The following is a 21,366-nucleotide window of genomic DNA, read 5'->3' as shown; positions in this document are numbered from 1 at the left end:
CCTGTACCTTCCTATTACTACGGCTACCTCCAACTCCTTCAGAAGCAGTGGGACGTGGCCCCTGTACCTTCCTATTACTACGGCTACCTCCAACTCCTTCAGAAGCAGTGGGACGTGGCCCCTGTACCTTCCTATTAATACGGCTACCTCCAACTCCTTCAGAAGCAGTGGGACGTGGCCCCTGTACCTTCCTATTACTACGGCTACCTCCAACTCCTTCAGAAGCAGTGGGACGTGGCCCCTGTACCTTCCTATTACTACGGCTACCTCCAACTCCTTCAGAAGCAGTGGGACGTGACCCCTGTACCTTCCTATTACTACGGCTACCTCCAACTCCTTCAGAAGCAGTGGGACGTGACCCCTGTACCTTCCTATTACTACGGCTACCTCCAACTCCTTCAGAAGCAGTGGGACGTGACCCCTGTACCTTCCTATTACTACGGCTACCTCCAACTCCTTCAGAAGCAGTGGGACGTGACCCCTGTACCTTCCTATTACTACGGCTACCTCCAACTCCTTCAGAAGCAGTGGGACGTGACCCCTGTACCTTCCTATTACTACGGCTACCTCCAACTCCTTCAGAAGCAGTGGGACGTGACCCCTGTACCTTCCTATTACTACCTCCAACTCCTCTAGCAGCCATGGGGCTTCGCCATCTGAACCTGTGCCATCTGCAAAGACAAACACACAATACAACGTTTCTGCCATCAAGCCACACCCAAAGGTCAGTGTCTCAGCCCGTTTGTCAAAGGGGTTATATTTGATTGGAGCTGGTGACCGCACACTTACGAAATCCGCATTTATAGTTGTGTCCTGTGAGTGGACAGACAGAGACAGCTGGATGCTACCTACCGTCTAGCTACGGTGGGTATCGCCGATATGTGATGACTACAAATCGGCATTACGGTCTGGCTATTGGAAAACGATGCCATGTGTCTTTCAACTAACCTGCATTTGGCGAGACTTGGTTCTCGATTCGGGAAATATAGTATCTTATTAAACGCTTGTGTCCAGTTGCATGTGGTTCTACCCAAAAATATTCTGAAAGTTTTGTGCTGCCCGAGTAGGTTCCTCGCCATCTTAGCTGCTGCACATCTAGCATTTCCCAGCATCTTGGCAGGAACTAGGATTGATTGTCTATGTGGCTCGGCCAAGTGTAGAAGATGACAGCACGTCACACAGTGCGTCCAAAACAAAGATCTACACATGCAAGAGGCATTTCTCACTCAATACAAAACATGGATTTAATATCTTTCGGAATAGTCTCTGGTTTTTGTAACCACCTGCACATTTATAAGATACACTTTTTGCTGATTTCGAGAACAAAGTGTCGGCAAGTGCAGGTTAGTTGAAAAATACATGTAGGCGTTTTCCATCAGCCAGACCGTAACGCCGATTGGAGTCGTCACGTATTGGCGATACCCACCATAGCTACCAACATCCCTCCCTCTACAGCGGGATGAGAGCTAGTTGACACTTCCTTTCAGGGTGTGTTTGATCATGAACCTCAGCCGATCAGCAGCTGCGCTGATTAATGGAACAATGACAACATACGCTTGGATATCATCTTAAAGAATGGTTAATGGCCTTTCTAGGGAGTTTTTCCTAGCCACTGTGCTTCTACACCTGCATTGCTTGCTGTTTAGGGTTTTAGGCTGGGTTTCTGTACAGCACTTTGAGATATCAGCTGATGTACGAAGGGCTATATAAATAAATTTGATTTGGTTCCTCCTCGGTGCTCAGCTCTAATGACTTGGAACAGCATGACAAGGAAAACCTTGGGTAAAGGCACCATTTTATCCCCTACCAATCCTGCTCTTCACATTACGCAACAAGCCTACTAAGGTACAAACCTTCAAACTTCTGCTCAAATAAGCTACAGAATCACGAGGCATGGACCTATGCCACAGAACAATGTAACTACAACAATACAGGTCTGCAACCTAAGTGGTTAACGGGGCACACTAGTCTAGTCAGAAGGGAGAGAAAACCAATACATTTGGCACGCCAACACCGCAAAGGTTCAATCCTTTGGACGGTCCACAACCTCCTATATCATCTCATCATTCAACGTGCTTACAAGAAAACCTAATCACAACAAAGTTCCCGCTCCTTCTGCCTTGAGTTCACATTCCTCAGCGAAAGATATGAGTGAAATGTCAATTTGCAGGGTAATGATGCAGAGTTTCTCTCCTCCCTGGCCACAGAGCCATGCCTGTTTGGAGCACACAGACTCTTTCAATAGAGCATTAGCATGTGGCCTGCCAGGGGGAGAGGTAGGCGGGTGGGAGCGGGGTCTGGGGGAACAAAGCCCCTATAGTTGTCTCAAGCCAGGCTATGAGAGTTATGTAATATGACTGGCAGGGCCCACTTTCCTGTTCAGAGTGCTGCAGACTAATCCTATTGAAGAATAGGCCTACTTTGGAAAAGGGGAGGAGGGAGAGGGAGAGAAGAAGAAAAAAACAAGCTGGTAATGAGCAGAGGCAAAACGATGCAGGGAGAGCATTCACAGGAGAGACACCCTTTCATCTGCACTACCGTCCAACACAGCACAACTCCCAACTAGCAGATAACGCTGACAATAATATCAGCACCACCGAGGGCTGGGAGCAGGCTACACACAGAGAAACAGAGAGCGAGAGACAGAGAGCGAGAGACAGAGAGCGAGAGACAGAGAGCGAGAGACAGAGAGCGAGAGAAAGAGAGCGAGAGACAGAGCGAGAGACAGAGAGCGAGAGACAGCGAGACAGAGAGACAGAGAGACAGAGCCAGAGAGCCAGAGCCAGAGAGCCAGAGAGCCAGAGACAGAGAGCCAGAGACAGAGAGCGAGAGACAGAGAGCCAGAGACAGAGAGCCAGAGACAGAGAGCCAGAGACAGAGAGCCAGAGACAGAGAGCCAGAGACAGAGAGCCAGAGACAGAGAGCCAGAGACAGAGAGCCAGAGACAGAGAGCCAGAGACAGAGAGCGAGAGACAGAGAGCGAGAGACAGAGAGCGAGAGACAGAGAGCCAGAGACAGAGAGCCAGAGACAGAGAGCCAGAGACAGAGAGCGAGAGACAGAGAGCCAGAGACAGAGAGCCAGAGACAGAGAGCCAGAGACAGAGAGCCAGAGACAGAGAGCCAGAGACAGAGAGCCAGAGACAGAGAGCCAGAGACAGAGAGCCAGAGACAGAGAGCCAGAGACAGAGAGCCAGAGACAGAGAGCCAGAGACAGAGAGCCAGAGAGCCAGAGACAGAGAGCCAGAGACAGAGAGCCAGAGACAGAGAGACAGAGACAGAGAGCCAGAGACAGAGAGCGAGAGACAGAGAGCGAGAGACAGAGAGACAGAGACAGAGAGCCAGAGACAGAGAGCGAGAGACAGAGAGCCAGAGACAGAGAGCCAGAGACAGAGAGCCAGAGACAGAGAGCCAGAGACAGAGAGCCAGAGAGCGAGAGACAGAGAGCGAGAGAGATAGAAAGGAAGAGTGGAGAGAGCGAGAGACAAGGAGTGGCAAAGAGCGAAAGAGAGGAGAGAGAGGCAACAGAGCTTGAAACAGAGGGAGAGAGAGGTACACCATAACCTACGTCTGTTTCTGCTAACCATTGGCAAAGTGGAGGATGTAGAGCAGTTAAAAATAAAATCTGATTCTGATTTACTCTACTGGTGCCTGGAAACCATGTGACTGGCATCACATGAGGAGAGGTGGGGTGGGGGGGAGAGAAACAGTACTGGCAGCATAATGAGCTTTTTTGATCAGTTTCCTTGGTTTCCACTGACAGTAAGCAGATCCGGAATGATTTCAGGAGGTAAACATCACCAGCTCCCGTTGCACAGAGCGTCTGGCTAAAGAGAAGGCTACAGAAGGAATAGGAGAACAAAATGAGAGTAGGGAGAGAACGAGAGGGGAGATCGATTGTACAGCGCCCATTCTGAAAGTCTCTCTGTGTGCCGTGGGGAAAAGGCGGCCGTCTCTTCAGAGGCGTGGGCTGCCACTACTTACTGATCGAGCAGCACGGTCACATGAGTCGCATGCAGGAGAGGGACACTTCATTAGTGACACTGAGCTCTACGGGAGCGGTGACCTACTTTCCAAACCAAGTTGCTCGCCACACAAACAACCATGCACACACACACACGCACAAGCCCACACCAGCTAAAACACAGAACCCCTTTAACAAAGGGACAGGAAGGCAGGGCCTGGGCCTGCACTAAGCCCTGCTCTTAAAATACACATTCCAGTTGAGAGTGCAGGGCTTTAAAGCTGCCAGCTGGTACTAGCACTGCTCCTGTCTGGCCCTCTCCCACTCTCTCTCTCTCTCCTACTCTCTCTCTCATAGCTTGAAATGATAAGTCTATAGCCACACACACAGACCGGTACGCAGTTCCACAGCAAACCCTCTCTATGGTGCCATATGAGTGTCCTATATTTAGCATCTGAGACAGTTTGGAGAAATCTGACAAGTCAAAACAACAAGACTGCTGGTGTACAGGAATACGGGCCTTAGAAAACAACCCCCTTTCTGTAAACAACGTTTCATAACATTATACAGCGTGTTCAAACCTTCAGTACGTCGTGACAAACACAGGGACCAAGAAACAGAGATGGCTCCAGAAACAACGTGGAGAGAATGTAGCAATACATACCGATTCCATGGCTGTCTGCGGATGGGTGACGTTAAAATCCTGCTTTAAAAAGGGCTGCAGTAGGGAAATCCAAAGAATCCTACAAAACAAAAGAAAACCGAAGGATTAGTTACGGAGCTGTTAGTTGGCGTTCAACATTCCTAATGAGATCTGGTGTAGGGAGTCATCTTCGCCACTCAGGTTGTCCTATTCCCCCAACACAGTATCTTAGTGCAACCTTTCAAAGGTCAAAGCCCCACACCATGCCAGCCTCTCCTACCCCTGTAGACAGCCCCTCACAACCACCACCCCAGCCACAGCCCCTCAACCCCCCCCCACCCCCCCCCCGGGGCCAACCCCAACCCTAGCTTTGTCCCAACTGAGGGCAGGGGTTTATCAGGATTTGAAAGATAGAGGGGCTTTTCAAAGGCCTTCAGTTGTGCCACATCGGTTACATTCCTGTGTCGCTGTCAGCTAGCCCCTCGCTCACATTTGTTCCATGGCAGTTGTTCAAATAACATTGAGTGTGTCCACTAGCACAAATGGTGATAACAAGTTGGCTCAAGAGGACCACACACCCCCGCAGTTAGGCTCAGTGGTATTGTGGGAAAGTATATGTCTAAGGATAGAGAATAACATGCTTTCAGTCTTAGAGGGCGTTATTAACCAAGAGTTTGTTCTTTTCAGAAATTACTGAAATAAATACAAAAAAGGCGTTTGCTTGTATCTTGCCCACTTTCCTTCTGAAGAGAACAGGTGCAAAGCTTACCGAATCTGTCAGACTGCCATTATTCTTGTGTGCGAGGCCATGAAAGCAAAATCGCATTCCACTAGTAGAGATGTTAACGGTTAAATCGGTTAGCCACAGAAAATATATTCCACCGGTCTACAGGATAATTCGCAAAATTTAGCGGAATTAAATTGCAGCGTGTATTTTCGTTAGTCGTCATGCATCTTATTTATCACACACGCAAAGCATACAGAGTAGAGGTCGACCGATTATGATTTTTCAACGCCGATAACGATTATTGGAGGACAAAAATACCGATTAAATCGGCCGATTTATATAAAATTAAAATAAATGTTTTATATATATATATATATATATATATATATATATATATCGTACACACACACACACACACACACACACATTTTTGTAATAATGACAATTGCAACAATACTGAATGAACAATGAACACTTTTATTTTAACTTAATATAATACATAAATACACACACACACACAGCTCTGAAGTGACAATGATACTGAAGAGTCTGCTTAGGAGACAAATACTCTTAACTGTTTGAATAAAAACAGAGTTTAAGTTACCTGTGATGAATGTTGAAAACAAAAACTGTCATTTCTATATGCAGGAAATCCTATTTTAATAATGGGCATGGTAAGAATTGACGACCAAAGTGCGAGTCATAATTCCCATGACACCTTCTAGCAAAATCTGAAAAGCGGTTCCTTCATTTATTCCATAGGATACTTTTAGATTCACTTAAAATAAGGTCTGTGTTTCGTGTAGGCTTACACCACCTTGCCAATTTTATAACTGTGTAGATATCCATAGGACAAGGTAACTCTGATCAATATTGGCTAAATATAAGCGAAGATCATTTTTTTTGTAGAGTGGATTTATGAAAATATGTTGACAAACGTTACCTTATCCTAGTGAGATTTACACGGGTATCAAAACGTCGAGGCGGTTTAAGCCTGCACGAAACACAGACCTTATTTGAAGTAGATCAAGACATTCTCTATGGAAGACATGAACGGTAAAATAACGAAGGAACCCATTTCAAGTTCAGCCGCAAGTTATTACAGGAATTATAACGCGTCGACTATTTCTCTCTAAACCATATACCTTTGACTAATCCGGAAACTATCACCTCGAAAACAAAACGTTTATTCCGTTCCGTATTTTATCTAACGGGTGGCATCCATGAGTCTAAATATTCCTGTTAAATTGCACAACCTTTAATGTTATGTCATAATTACGTAAAATTCTGGCAAATTAGTTCGCAAAGAGCCAGGCGGCCCAAACTGTTGCATATACCCTGACTCTGCGTGCAATGAACGCAAGAGAAATTACACAATTTCACCTGGTTAATATTGCCTGCTAACCTGGATTACTTTTAGCTAAATATGCAGGTTTAAAATATATACTTGTGTATTGATTTTAAGAAAGGCATTGATGTTTATGGTTAAGTACACATTGGAGCAATGACAGTCATTGATTGATTGTGTTTAATAAGATAAGTTTAATGCTAGCTAGCAACTTAGCTTACTGCATTCGCGGCACAGGCAGGCTCCTCGTGGAGTGCAATGTAATCAGTGTTAGAGCATTGGACTAGTTGGACTAGTAAGGTTGCAAGATTGAATCCCCCGAGCTGACAAGGTTAAAAATCTGTATTTTTTAACTAGGCAGAAAGTTCCTAGGCCGTCATTGAAAATAAGAATGTGTTCTTAACTGACTTGCCTAGTTAAATAAAGATTAAATAAAGGTGAAAAAAAAAATATATATATATTTATATTTTTTTTTTTACTTTTAAAATCGGCAAATTAGCGCCCAAATATACCGATTTCCGATTGTTATAAAAACTTGAAAATCGGCCCCGATTAATCGGTCGACCTCTAATACAGAGCCTAGTTTGAGGAGCGGAATAGCCTATCAACTGTCAGACAGAGCAAGAGCAGCTCCTCAAAAAGCTGATACTGGAGTGCTCTTATAAGCATAGTCATTGCACAACAAATAACAGTTCTAAGTGCAATCACATGTCAATTTTTTTTTATTTGAAATGTTTTGATGGCCGCGATTAAAAACAGCTAGTATTTGTATTTCTCAATCTCAATTCGGAATTAAAGCGCGCCTCCGAATCGTCATTTGAGTGCATAGGCTATAGTCAAAGGTAGGCAGGCTATCAGCGTGTCACCCACCAATTTGCAATGTGAGCTTGAGGCTGCATAATTGTTTGAAACCTCAACATTTTACTTCAAATGAGAAACGTCTTACCTTGCTTCAAAGTAGCCTCGCCAAAATCCCACCATAGAAACATGGAGGCAATTATTTTATAAAGACTTCCTGCTGTCATTAACCAGCATTTCTCTGCTGTTCTATTGGTTTTCATATCAACTTTCTTTCATTGTCGAGAAAACAAAGGACCAATCCTAGTCATATTAACAACCCATCCTAGATGTTGTTATTAGATTCTAAGTTTCTAAGTGAGATTTTCATCTGTCACTTTCTCATTATCTCACATTTTCAGCTCGGCTGGCATTAGGTGCTCTGTTGAGAACAGTGTTATCAGCTCGGCTGGCATTAGGTGCTCTGTTGAGAACAGTGTTATCAGCTCGGCTGGCATTAGGTGCTCTGTTGAGAACAGTGTTTTCAGCTCGGCTGGCATTAGGTGCTCTGTTGAGAACAGTGTTTTCAGCTCCGCTGGCATTAGGTGCTCTCTGTTTAGAAAAGAGGTCGACCGATTAATCGGAATGGCCGATTAATTAGGGCCGATTTCAAGTTTTCATAACAATCGGAAATCGGTATTTTTGGACACCGATTTGGCCGATTTTTAAAATATATATATTTTTACACCTTTATTTAACTAGGCAAGTCAGTTTAAGAACACATTATTATTTTCAATGATGGCCTAGGAACGGTGGGTTAACTTCCTTGGTCAGGGGCAGAACGACAGATTTTTACCTTGTCAGCGCGTGGATTCCATCTTGCAACCTTACAGTTAACTAGTCCAACGCTCTAACCTGCCTGTTACGCAAATGCAGTAAGAAGCTAAGGTAAGTTGCTAGCTAGCATTAAACTTATCTTATAAAAAACAATCAATCAATCATAATCACTAGTTAAACTAGTAATATCATCAACCATGTGTAGTTATCTAGCGTGTCCTGCGTTGCATATAATCGATGTGGTGCGCATTCGTGGAAAAAGGACTGCAGTTGCTCCAACTTGTACCTAACCATAAACATCAATGCCTTTCTTAAAATCAATACACAGAAGTACATATTTTTTAAACCTGCATATTTAGCTAAAAGAAATCCAGGTTAGCAGGCAATATTAACCAGGTGAAATTGTGTAATTTCTCTTGCGTTCATTGCACGCAGTCAGGGTATATTCAACAGTTTGGGCAGCCTGGCTCGTTGCGAACTAATTTGCCAGAAATTTACGTAATTATGACATAACATTGAAGGTTGTACAATGTAACAGCAATATTTAGACTTCTGGATGCCACCCGTTAGATAAAATACGGAACGGTTCCGTATTTCACTGAAATAATAAACGTTTTGTTTTCGAAATGATAGTTTCCGGATTGGACCATATTAATGACCTAAGGCTCGTATTTCTGTGTGTTATTATGTTATAATTAAGTCTATGATTTGATAGAGCAGTCTGACTGAGCAATGGTAGGCAGCAGCAGGCTCGTAAGCATTCATTCAAACAGCACTTTCGTGCGTTTTGCCAGCAGCTCTTCACTGTGCTTCAAGCATTGCGCTGTTTATGACTTCAAGCCTATCAACTCCAGAGATTAGGCTGGTGTAACCGATGTGAAATGGCTAGCTAGTTAGCGGGGTGCACGCTAATAGCGTTTCAAACGTCACTCGCTCTGAGACTTGGAGTAGTTGTTACCCTTGCTCTGCATGGGCCACGGCTTATGTGGAGCGATGGGTAACGCTGCTTCGAGGGTGGCTGTTGTCGATGTGTTCCTCGTTCGAGCCCAGGTAGGAGCGAGGAGAGGGACGGAAGCTATACTGTTACACTGGCAATACTAAAGTGCCTATAAGAACATCCAATAGTCAAAGGTATATGGAATACATATGGTAGAGAGAGAAATAGTCCTATAAATACTACATTAACTACAACTTAAAACTTCTTACCTGGGAATATTGAAGTCTCATGTTAAAAGGAACCACCAGCTTTCATATGTTCTCATGTTCACGAGCAAGGAACTTAAACGTTAGCTTTCTTACATGGCACATATTGCACTTTTATTTTCTTCTCCAACACTTTGTTTTTGCATTATTTAAACCAAATTGAACATGTTTCATTATTTATTTGAGGCTACATTTATTTTTATTGATGTATTATATAACCTCTTGACGCTAGGGGTCAGATTTTTTTATATATATATATTTTTAAATAACGTTCCCAAGGTAAACTGACTATTTCTCAGGTCCAGATCGTAGAATATGGATATAATGTACAGATTAGGATAGAAAACACTCCAAAGTTTCCAAAACTGTCAAAATATTGTCTGAGTATAACAAAACTGATTCTGCAGGCGAACACTTGAGAAAATCTAACCCGGAAGTGATTGTTTTTATCTTTTATCTGTGTTTCCTGGCCCGTCTTTCTTCCATTTAAAAGGGGTATCAACCATATTCCTTTTCCAATGGCTTCCCCAGGCTGTGACCAGGCTTTAGACATAGTTTCACGCTTTTATTTTGAAAAATTAGCGAGATTTTTCAAAAGTAGTCAGGTGTCCTCTGATTAGTTGCTGCGCGTGATAGGGTAGCTCTCCATTTTCTTTTTCTCTCTTATTGAATAGGTTACGGTCCGGTTGAAATATTATCGATTATGTTTGTTAAAAACAACCTGAGGATTGATTATAAAAAACATTTGACATGTTTCCATGACCATTACGGATACTTTTGGGAATTTTTGTCGAACGGACCGAGGCTTTAGTTTTCTGAACATAATGCGCAACCCAAATGGCGTTTTTTTTGTTATAAAAGTAATATTTAACGAACAAAAATAACATTTGTTGTGTAACTGGGAGTCTCTTGAGTGCAAACATCCGAAGATTATCAAAGGTAAGCGATTCATTTTATTGCTTTTCTGACTTTTGTGACCATGCTAATTTGGGGCTAGCTGTTCTAGCATTGATTGATACACTCACAAAAGCTTGGATTTCTTTCTCTGTAAAGCATATTTTCAAAATCTGACACGATAGGTGGATTAACCTCTTGAGAATACAGGGAGTGCTGTTTCAACTTCGACATTTTGCGTTCCCAAATGAAACTGCCTCATACTCAATTCTTGCTCGTACAATATGCATATTATTATTACTATTGGATAGAAAACAATCTCTAGTTTCTAAAACCGTTTGAATTATGTCTGTGGGTGAACCAGAAGTCTTTCTGCAGCGAAAATCATGACAGGAACTGCGAAGGTCTGAAAACTAGGCTCTGATCTCGTATCAGTTTAAAGCTCTGTATGTGTCCTATGGGTCGAAATGAACTGCACCCGCCTTCCCCTGGATGTCAGTAACCAATGAGAAGTGGAATGGAGTCTCTACGTATTTCTCAGACTTTATAAAAGGCCATGGAGTGGGAGGTCCGTTCTTTTTGACGCTCGTCAAGACGCAAGAGAGGACATCAGAATGGCATGCTCAAAAGCTTTCGTTATCGGCCTAAGATATATCCGTCTGTGATTTAATTCGATATAGGTGTTAGAAACATCATAACGAAGTCATTTTAAACCGATTTATATCAGTTTATGCGAGTATATTGCTATTTTCGGAATTTTCGTAGTATTGCGTTTGGAGGATTTGGACATGTGTGTGCCACGTAGCTATTGTTAGCTGCTAATTCCGAAGTTGAAGAGGACGTTTTACAACAAAGCAACGATTCTTTTGGACAAAGGACACCTTGCCCAAGATTCTGATGGAAGCTCAACTAATAGTAAGAACTATTTATGATGTTAATTCGTTGTTCTGTGGAAAAATGTAAAAGTATTTTTCGGCCATTATTGCGGCACTGGTCTGGCTGTAACGCACACTGTATGTCTAGTAACGTTAATTTTACAAATCTAACACAGCGGTTGCATTAATAACTAATGCATCTTTCAATTGCTGTCCAACCTGTATTTTTTAGTCAAGTTTTCGATTATTTATTGATTAGATTAGGTGCCTTTCCAAGATGGCGCCGGCCAGAATGCATGCCATGTTTTTACTGATTACATTGCATAACCACGATTTGTGCTGCTAAATATGCACATTTTCAAACAAAAGCTATATGCATTGTGTAATATGATGTTACAGGACTGTCATCTGATGAAGTATATCAAGGTTAGTAAAATTATATATCTTTTGCTGGGTTGTTACGATCGCTAACCTGTGCTGCTGGTAAATTGCTTGTGTTTCTGGCTATTGTGGTAAGCTCATATAATGCTATATTGTGTTTTCGCCGTAAAACACTTAAAATCTGACATATTGGCTGGATTCACAAGATGTTGGGCTTTCATTTGCTGTACGCTGTGTATTTTTCAGAAATGTTTTAAGATGAGTAATTAGTTATTTGACGTTGGTCTCTGTAATTATTCTGGCAGCTTCGGCACTATTTCAGATTGCAGCTGCAATGTAGAACTGTGATTTATACCTGAAAAATGCACATTTTTCTAAAAAAACATATGCTATACCATAAATATGTTATCAGACTGTCATCTTATGAAGTTGTTTCTTGGTTAGTGGCTATATATATCTTTATTTAGTCGAATTAGTGATAGCTACCCATGCAGGAAAAAAATGGTGGGAAAAAAAAGTTGTGTCTTTTGCTATCGTGGTTAGCTAATAGATTTACATTGTGTCTTCCCTGTAAAACATTTTAAAAATCAGAAATGATGGCTGGATTCACAAGATCTGTATCTTTCATCTGGTGTCTTGGACTTGTGATTTAATGATATTTAGATGCTAGTATTTACTTGTGACGCTATGCTAGGCTATGCTAGTCAGCTTTTTTTACTGTGGGGGGTGCTCCCGGAACCGGGATGGTGACTCGTGAGAAGTTAACAACAAGCTAAGCTGTGTTTTGGTATATTTCACTTGTGATTGCATGATTATAAATATTTTTAGTAATATTTTGCGCCCTGCAATTCAGCGGTTGTTTAGGAAAATGATCCCGTAAAAGGGATCCGTAGCGCAGAGAAGTTAAGTTAAAATAAGTGTTCATTCAGTATTGTTGTAATTGTCATTATTACAAATTTTAAAATAATTTAAAAAACAAAAAAACAACAACAAAACAAAAAAACGTCCAATTAATCGGTATCGTCTTTTTTTGGTCCTCCAATAAATCGATATCTGTATCGAAAAATCATAATCGGTCGACCTCTAGTTTAGAACAGTGTTTCCAGCTCGGCTGGCATTAGGTGCTCTGTTTAGAACAGTGTTTTCAGCTCGGCTGGCATTAGGTGCTCTGTTTAGAACAGTGTTTTCAGCTCGGCTGGCATTAGGTGCTCTGTTTAGAACAGTGTTTTCAGCTCGGCTGGCATTAGGTGCTCTGTTGAGAACAGTGTTTCCAGCTCGGCTGGCATTAGGTGCTCTGTTGAGAACAGTGTTTTCAGCTCGGCTGGCATTAGGTGCTCTGTTTAGAACAGTGTTTTCAGCTCGGCTGGCATTAGGTGCTCTGTTTAGAACAGTGTTTTCAGCTCGGCTGGTATTAGGTGCTCTGTTTAGAACAGTGTTTTCAGCTCGGCTGGCATTAGGTGCTCTGTTTAGAACAGTGTTTTCAGCTCGGCTGGCATTAGGTGCTCTGTTTAGAACAGTGTTTTCAGCTCGGCTGGCATTAGGTGCTCTGTTTAGAACAGTGTTTTCAGCTCGGCTGGCATTAGGTGCTCTGTTTAGAACAGTGTTTTCAGCTCGGCTGGCATTAGGTGCTCTGTTGAGAACAGTGTTTCCCCACGAATGGCATTTTGGCAAATGTTTGAAAATTATGTTTTATTAGCGGCTTCATTACAGGAGTTGCATGTTCAAAAATATAGCCTTTTGACTAAGATGATAGGCTTCTACTGTTGCATGTTTTCATTAAACTCTTAACGAAAAATGTCAGTTCCTTGTATGCATGCATAGCAATTTCTGTAGGTCACGTCATTTTACTGTTTGGGAAAAATGTAACTGTTTGTTGACCGGTTAATGAGGGTTGGTTAGTCGGCAGCAACATTTACCGAACTGTGCATCCCTAGCCATTAGAGATAGCAATAGTCATAGATTAAGAAAATATATGTTACATCTGCAAAACATTTTCTGTCAATCTTAGCAGCTAGAAATGGAACAGCAAGAATCTCAAGTTAACATACCGATTGAAGTGGATGACACTAGAGCCCAGGCCAGGCCATGCCAAGGGCTGGAGGTGCCAGGACAAAACAGGAAGTGAGGCCAGATTAAGGGGCCAGGCCTCACTGGGATGGACAGGGGGGATGGTGACGTGTCTGTTAAAATCAGAACCCTGTTGGTTCTCACAGCAGGAATACAGGGATTGGACTAATCCAGAATGGAGAGCAGAGCACTCCCTCTTAAATGGGGCTTGAATACAGGCTTGTAATCTTACTAAGAAAATCCCCCGACCGCACAGTGACAAAGCACACTCACTTTAAGCCGGGCCATGCTAAAACACACAAGACATCACTCATGGGTAACACAGATCAGTCTCTGGCAGGGTAAGCTCTTGGTTGGGTAGACTATGGACATCTGAGGATATCATGCCAGGGTTAAATTCAACTTGAATGTGAAATGTCGTATTTAGAATCCTTACGGAGCTTTAAATTCTGATTGAAATAAAATAAAAACACAAGTGATAACGCCAAACTCACTGATCTCCCTTTGTGCACCTACGATCAAATGAGCGAGACATGTTTCCTTTGTCACTGATACGAGCCCATACTACTAGCAAACACACTGCACATTAAAACTCCATTAATCTGTCTGTGGAGGATATCTCTCCCTCTAGGGTTGGTCGGAGGTTTTCCACCACTCGTAGGGTGCACACTATGTTGACCTTAAAAGGGAAACTTTGAGCCTGAGAAGCCAAGCTCCGGCGCTTTGCCACAGCTCTTAGGGAGCTGGTTATATTCCTCTTGAAAGAGGATGCTTCCACAATTATTCATACACCGGGAGGGATTACCAAAGACAGGACTTCAGTTTCACCACAGGCCATGGGCCAGGCTCTGCAGACTTCATGCCAACATAGTTGAGACTGTTTAAGCTACCAGTCATTGCAAGGCGCCCAAGCCTGCACTTCTCAAACATCTCAAGCAGGATGACTCGGCCAATAACACATGGCTCCTACCTTGTGGTAATGTGGTGGCCCCCTCATGCCCTCAGGGCAGGCACAAGACTCAACGAGAAGTGACAGCTACGTCTGTAGGCAGGGGGAGGGGAGACCAGGTATTTTAAGAACGCCAAAACAAGTTCATCCCGTGTCAGTATGTCAGTATTTGAGGCTTCCTGTAAGTGTGTTTGCCCTGGCTATAGCGAGGCAGAAGCACACAAATGCTCTTGTGCAAATATCCATAGTCCCGCCTGCCAGGGGCAGCTGGGCAGGATGTGACATTTGTTTGGAGCTTCGGCTCATATGAACACGGCAGAGACAGCCTACTGGTTTTTAAAAAATTAAAAAAAGCACACCAATGAGGTAATTTACTACCTGCTGACATTGAGCTGGACTAGAAGTCGCCCGTTCACACACATAGGCAGGGCAGGGAGCTGCCAGTCAGTCCAATGTGTCCAGCAAGTGTACATTTATGACTGGGGAAGTAGTAAAGTCTAACAGGACCAAACTGGCCATTTAATCCCTGCCACATGGGGGACAGACTGCTGGGAGCAACAACACACCACCATAGGTTTGGCCATTCATAGTCAAACCCAGAAATCTTAGTTACTTAGACTTAAATGAAGGTTTGCTAGGCATGTGGGGAGCCTGGGCTATTCCTGGCCCATATGAAGAGCCTCTTTGCAGGGGGTAGTGAGGCTTGAGTGAGGCCTGTCTGCAGAGAGAGGAAGGGAAATGCTGAAGTTAGTGTCCGCTCTTCATTTTCTTTCCCTTTTGGTTCTTTGCAGTAGCTCTGGGCCCCTCCAGGGTCTCACACCAAAGAGGGTGCTGCAGCTGTGGGCCCCTCCAGGGTCTCACACCAAAGATGGTGCTGCAGCTCTGGGCCCCTCCAGGGTCTCACACCAAAGAGTGTGTGTGTGTTTGGCCTACAGTGGCCCTCCAGGCGCAATGCCTCCAGTTACTACTCCAATTTATTTCTGTGTGTTAATAGACATGTTTAGCAGGGTTCTCTGGTGAATGAGACCGGTTCCCCAAAACCAGCCGTGTTTACACGACTTGTGTTGAGCCACACTGGGGGGGCCACACTGCTCATTTGTAACGGCTGCATCTATCCTGGCTAATTAGGTTTGACTCAGCACGATGGGAGATTGAGAAGGCAGGCGACACATGAGTAAAAACTGCTGATTGAGGCACAAAACCTGGCACAAAAGCTTCACAAAAATCCAGAGATACTAATCAGCACGGCTTTTAGGTGAGCCTACCAGAAAGACCAGGCTTAAAGAGCACAGTCAGCACACAGACCGACATGGGCCAACTAGCCAGTAGCTTCACATCCAAACACACTGCAGGACACAGGCCTACAAGTACTAGCTAGCTCTCTCTCCTTCTGGCTAACATCCCTGTTGTGCTCATACAGGGGTTAGGTTTTATGATATGGCCAAGTTGATGAGAAGAAATACGAGTAAAACAGGATATAGGAGTTGACCTGAACATGCAAAAGGTCAGAGGTGAGATTTCAAGCCTCCTCCATCCTGACAGTAAGCAGGGGCAGCTCAGGACAAAGGAAGTGTTCTTTTCGCATGTTTGGCTATTTGAAGTGAATATACTAACACCATCTTTTAAAACAAATCCCTACTAGATGTGTGGTATTTCAACATCAACAGGGGAAATCCAAACACTGGACTTTGTTCATGAGGAGTGGTGTGCACACAAGTGCATGAGAAGGCAAGTCATACTTCTGACAAGTTTGAGAACCTGGCCAGTGTTGATTTCAACTACAGTCTCTGTAGACTCTAGTCCAGCTTTGAATCCCAACGCCCAGTGTTTGAGATCCAAGAATCTCCTTGGAGTTGGGAGGGCAGTCACGGCCAATCCTAGGACCTAGCCTCAACAACAGACCATGGCTGCCAGAGCTGCTCTGCTACAAACATACCACACTGTGTCCAGATAACTGCCTGTGGGAACACACACAACAACAACTGCTAACACTCAGACCCACGATCACACACACAAAACAATTCCACATGCCATAGAGCCGTAGCTATTTAATGAGTATATTTCCGGAGATTAGTCCACAACATGTTGCAATGGTGATAGGGCTGAAAACACCGACTGTGTCTGCAGGAGAGGGGGGGGGGGGAACATACTGGACGCAATAGTGTATACACATGCTATTCTGAAGCCCAAAGCTCAAAGCAAAGACTGGAAAATGTGGAAGAGAGAGCCGAGCTACTGAGAGACACAGAGCGAAGGGAGGAGAGTGAGAGGTCAGCCCCATTTGAGCTTTAGTAATATGGCTGGGGGGAGGGTAAAGTGAGTGGAGCTCTAAAAACAACTGGCTGGACTGTGTTGCTTCAGCCCGGGCTGCCACTGCGTGTCTGCGGCATGGCCCGTGGCTTGTGCGAACATGCAGGCCTATGTGGGGCACCAGTGCATTGTGGGATTACAGAGGAGACGGGTGGTCTAATGGTCGCCTGAGGGCAGGCACAGCCATCCTTTATCGTGCCTCTTTTCTGTTGCGCCCCCCCCCCTCTATTCTGCTCCCCAGAGCATCGGATTACAGGAAGCGCCACCATTTTCACAATCTGGTCAGCTCCATTTATCTGGGAAATCTGGACAATGAGGCAGACCCCTCCATCCCCCCCTTCTCTCAATGTGTCCCTGGGATACAGAGCACCTCTCCAGTCCTCTCTGGCTGCCCTATCAGAGAACACATCTGACGGAGCTGACAGCAGCCTGGGACTGGGACACTAGCTCCGACCTTTATGTCTGAACACTGAACATGCATCACAGAGCAGACACGGACACAGGGGGACAGGGAGAGTCTGCACTGCTCACCTACAGAGCAGCATGCACACAGACAGCATTTCCCTCGGCTCCATTTTTTTGTAGGCAGGGCACCAAGCTACTCAGAGTAGCATTGTTATTCAGCACTTGTTTGTAGAGTGTATTTTTTCAAATCTGTCCCAAAATACAAATATTACTAAATAGAATACAGGAATAATAGACCTACTGTTGTGAACTATTCTTGAAAGCAATATGTTAACCAAGTTACCCAAATAGCTGGAGTGTTGGGTACCAGGGAAGAATATTACACATTTCCAGTAGTCTCTAAACAGCAGGAGTGCTGTAAACCCAAACATAAGCTGAAAACAATGAAAATAAATGGCAATTCAGGTTTCAGTTATTTAGATCAGTTGTGTTTATTCCGTCAACGATTCACTAGACCAAAAACACAACTAGCTCTTACAGTTTCACTTCAGAATTAGACGTTCAGCCATGTTTCTCAACGTCAAATTTAGAAGTGTAAGGTTAAGTTTAGGCATTAACTTAGATTTACGGTTAGGCATTAACTCCGAATGGTTAAGTTTGGGCATTAACTCCGAATGGTTAAGGGTTAAGGTTTGGAATAGACTTTAAACAAAAATCTCAATAACTTTCTATCGCTGGATTCGAATTTGCTAACTTTGGATTCAGAGGCAGATGCTTAAATTCATCCGCCATACCAGTCCACAACAACCTAGCAAAACCTACTTGAAGGTAACAGCGCTCATGGCTGCCCCGGTGGCCGGTTTACTTGTAATCTCCCGACATCCTCAGACATGGATGGACGTCGAATACTGACGTGTATCACATGTGACCTGGCTGCAAAAACATGTAGGAGTTCCAAGCAATTCAAAACATGATAAATAATTAGTATAGCAAGAGTGTGTGTGTGAGAGAAAGGACTCAATTGTGTGTTGGCAGCCTGCTATTCTAGAGGCCTTAATATAAATATATACATTTTGCACACAGCGCCGTTTTTTGGCTTCTATTTTTTTATGCGGTGGGACCGTGGCATGGAACCAGTTGACTTTAGGCTCGCACCGAATGTGCATCTAGCATTTGGGCCCACGTCTGACGGACAACTTTTTTCTCCACAGGATTATTCAGAAAGTATTTCACACCTCGACTTTTATCCACATTTTGTTGTGTTACAGCCTGAATTTAAAATGGATATTGTTTGTCACTGGTCTACACACACAATACCCCATAACGACAAAGTGGAATTGTTTGTAGAAATGTTTACAAATTCATTTAAAATGAAAGGCTGAAATGTCTTAATAAGTTTTCAACCCCTTTGTTATGGCAAGTCTAAAGTTCAGGAGTAAAACATAAGTTGTGTGAAATAATAGTGTTTAACATGATTTCTGAATGACTACCTTATCTCTGTACCCCACACATACAGATAATTGTAAGGTCCCTCAGGTCGAGAAGAGAATGTGAAACACAGATTCAACCAAATCAAAATCCAATTTTATTTGACACATACATATGTTTAGCAGATGTTGTTGCAGGTGTAGCGAAATGCTTGTGTTTCTAGCTCAGTGTAGTAATATCTAACCAGTCATATTTATCAACACACAATCTAAAGGAAAGGAATTAAGAATATATAAATATTTGGACGAGCAATGTCAGAGGGGCTTAGACTAAAATACAGCAGAATAGGACAGAATACAGTATATACATATGATATAATGCAAAATATGTAAACATTATTAAAGTGACTAGTGTTCCAATTATTAAAATGGCTAGTGATTTCAAGTCTTTGTATAGGGCAGCAGCCTCTAATGTGCTAGTGATGGCTATTTAACAGTCTGATGGCCTTGAGATTGAAAAACAGCTTCTGTCTCTTGGTCCCAGCTTTGAAGCATAAAGACCAGGGGAAGTTTTTCAATGCATTGCAAAGAAGGGCACCTATTGGTAGATGGGTAAAAATAATAAAAGCAGACATTGAATATCTCTTTGCGCATGGTGAAGTTATTCATTACACTTTGAATGGTGTATCAATACACTCAGTCACTACAAAGATACAGGCGTCCTTCCTAAATCAGTTGGCGTAAAGGAAGGAAACCGCTCAGAGATTTCACCATGAGGCCAATGGTGACTCGAAAACAGTTAGATTTTAATGGCTGTGATTGGAGAAAACTGAGGATGGGTCAACAACATTGTAGTTACTCCACAATACTAACCTAAATGACAGAGTTTGCAATAAGACACTAATGTAGAACTGCAAAAAATGTGGCAAAGAAATTAACGTTATTTTCTGAATACAAATCATTATGTTTGGGGCAAAACCAGCACACCACTTAGTACCACTCTTCATATTTTCAAGCATGGTGGCGACTGCATCATGTCATGAGTATGCTGGTCATCGGCAAGGAAGTTTAAGATATGAAATAATAAATTATGGAATAGAGCTAAGCACAGACAAAAATCAGAGAAAACCTAGTTCAGTCTGGTTTCCAGCAGACACTGGGAGACAAAAATGACCCTTTCGGCAGGACAATAACCTAAAGCACAAGGCCAAATATACACTGGAGTTGCTTACCAAGACAACACTGAATGTTCCTGTGTGGCCTAACTACAGTTTAGACTAATATCTATTGCAAGAATTGAAAATGGCTGTCTAGCTAGGTTAGACTACTGCAATGCTCTACTTTCCGGCTATCCGGATAAAGCACTAAATAAACTTCAGTTAGTGCTAAATGCGGCTGCTAGAATCCTGACTAGAACCAAAAAATTTGATCATATTACTCCAGTGCTAGCCTCCCTATACTGGCTTCCTGTTAAGGCAAGGGCTGATTTCAAGGTTTTACTGCTAACCTACAAAGCATTACATGGGCTTGCTCCTACCTATCTTTCCGATTTGGTCCTGCCGTACATACCTACACGTATGCTACGGTCACAAGACGCAGGCCTCCTAATTGTCTCTAGAATTTCAAAGCAAACAGCCGGAGGCAGGGCTTTCTCCTATAGAGCTCCATTTTTATGGAATGGTCTGCCTACCCATGTGAGAGACGCAGACTCGGTCTCAACTTTTAAGTCTTTACTGAAGACTCATCTCTCCCGTGGGTCATATGATTGAGTGTAGTCTGGCCCAGGAGTGTGAGGGTGAACGGAAAGGCTCTGGAGCAACGACCTGCCCTTGCTGTGTCTGCCTGGCCGGTTCCCCTCTCTCCACTGGGATTCTCTGCCTCTAACCCTATTACAGGGGCTGAGTCACCGGCTTACTGTTGCTCTTCCATGCCGTCCCTAGGAGGGGTGCGTCACTTGAGTGGGTTGAGTCACTGACGTGATCTTCCTGTCTGGGTTGGCGCCCCCCCCTTGGGTTGTGCCGTGGCGGAGATCTTTGTGGGCTATACTCGGCCTTGTCTCAGGATGGTAAGTTGGTGGTTGAAGATATCCCTCTAGTGGTGTGGGGGCTGTGCTTTGGCAAAGTGGGTGGGGTTATATCCTGCCTGTTTGGCCCTGTCCGAGGGTATCATCGGATGGGGCCACAGTGTCTCCTGACCCCTCCTGTCTCAGCCTCCAGTATTTATGCTGCAGTAGTTTGTGTGTCGGGGGGCTAGGGTCAGTCTGTTATATCTGGAGAACTCCTCTCTAGGTTTCTTCCTAGGTTTTGGCCTTTCTATGGAGTTTTTCCTAGCCACCGTGCTTCTACACCTGCATTGCTTGCTGTTTGGGGTTTTAGGCTGGGTTTCTGTACAGCACTTTGAGATATCAGCTGATGTAAGAAGAGCTTTATAAATACATTTGATTTGATTTAGCTATGAACAACAACCAACATGAATGTTGTTTATAATGATGTGGAAATATTCTACATTCCAGGTGTGCAAAGCTCTTAGACTTACTTAGAAAAACTCACAGCTGTAAATCAC

General features: G+C 43.6%; 1 protein-coding gene across 3 annotated transcripts in view; it reads right to left on the bottom strand.

Annotated features, from left to right (window-relative positions):
* LOC139563012 (ankyrin repeat domain-containing protein 11-like) overlaps window positions 1–21,366 on the bottom strand; it is a 140,168-nt gene that overhangs the window by 101,410 nt on the left and 17,392 nt on the right. For all 3 annotated transcript variants that reach the window (XM_071381244.1, XM_071381243.1, XM_071381245.1), the window contains exon 2: window positions 4,626–4,704. The gene's annotated coding sequence lies outside the window, so the exon portion shown is untranslated. The remainder of the gene's footprint in view (window positions 1–4,625; window positions 4,705–21,366) is intronic.

The sequence above is a fragment of the Salvelinus alpinus genome, chromosome 33 (assembly GCF_045679555.1).
Source record: "Salvelinus alpinus chromosome 33, SLU_Salpinus.1, whole genome shotgun sequence".
Lineage (NCBI taxonomy): Eukaryota > Metazoa > Chordata > Actinopteri > Salmoniformes > Salmonidae > Salvelinus > Salvelinus alpinus.
The sequence above is the reverse complement of the archived record's forward strand: the minus strand, read 5'-3'. Positions and strand labels throughout refer to the sequence as shown.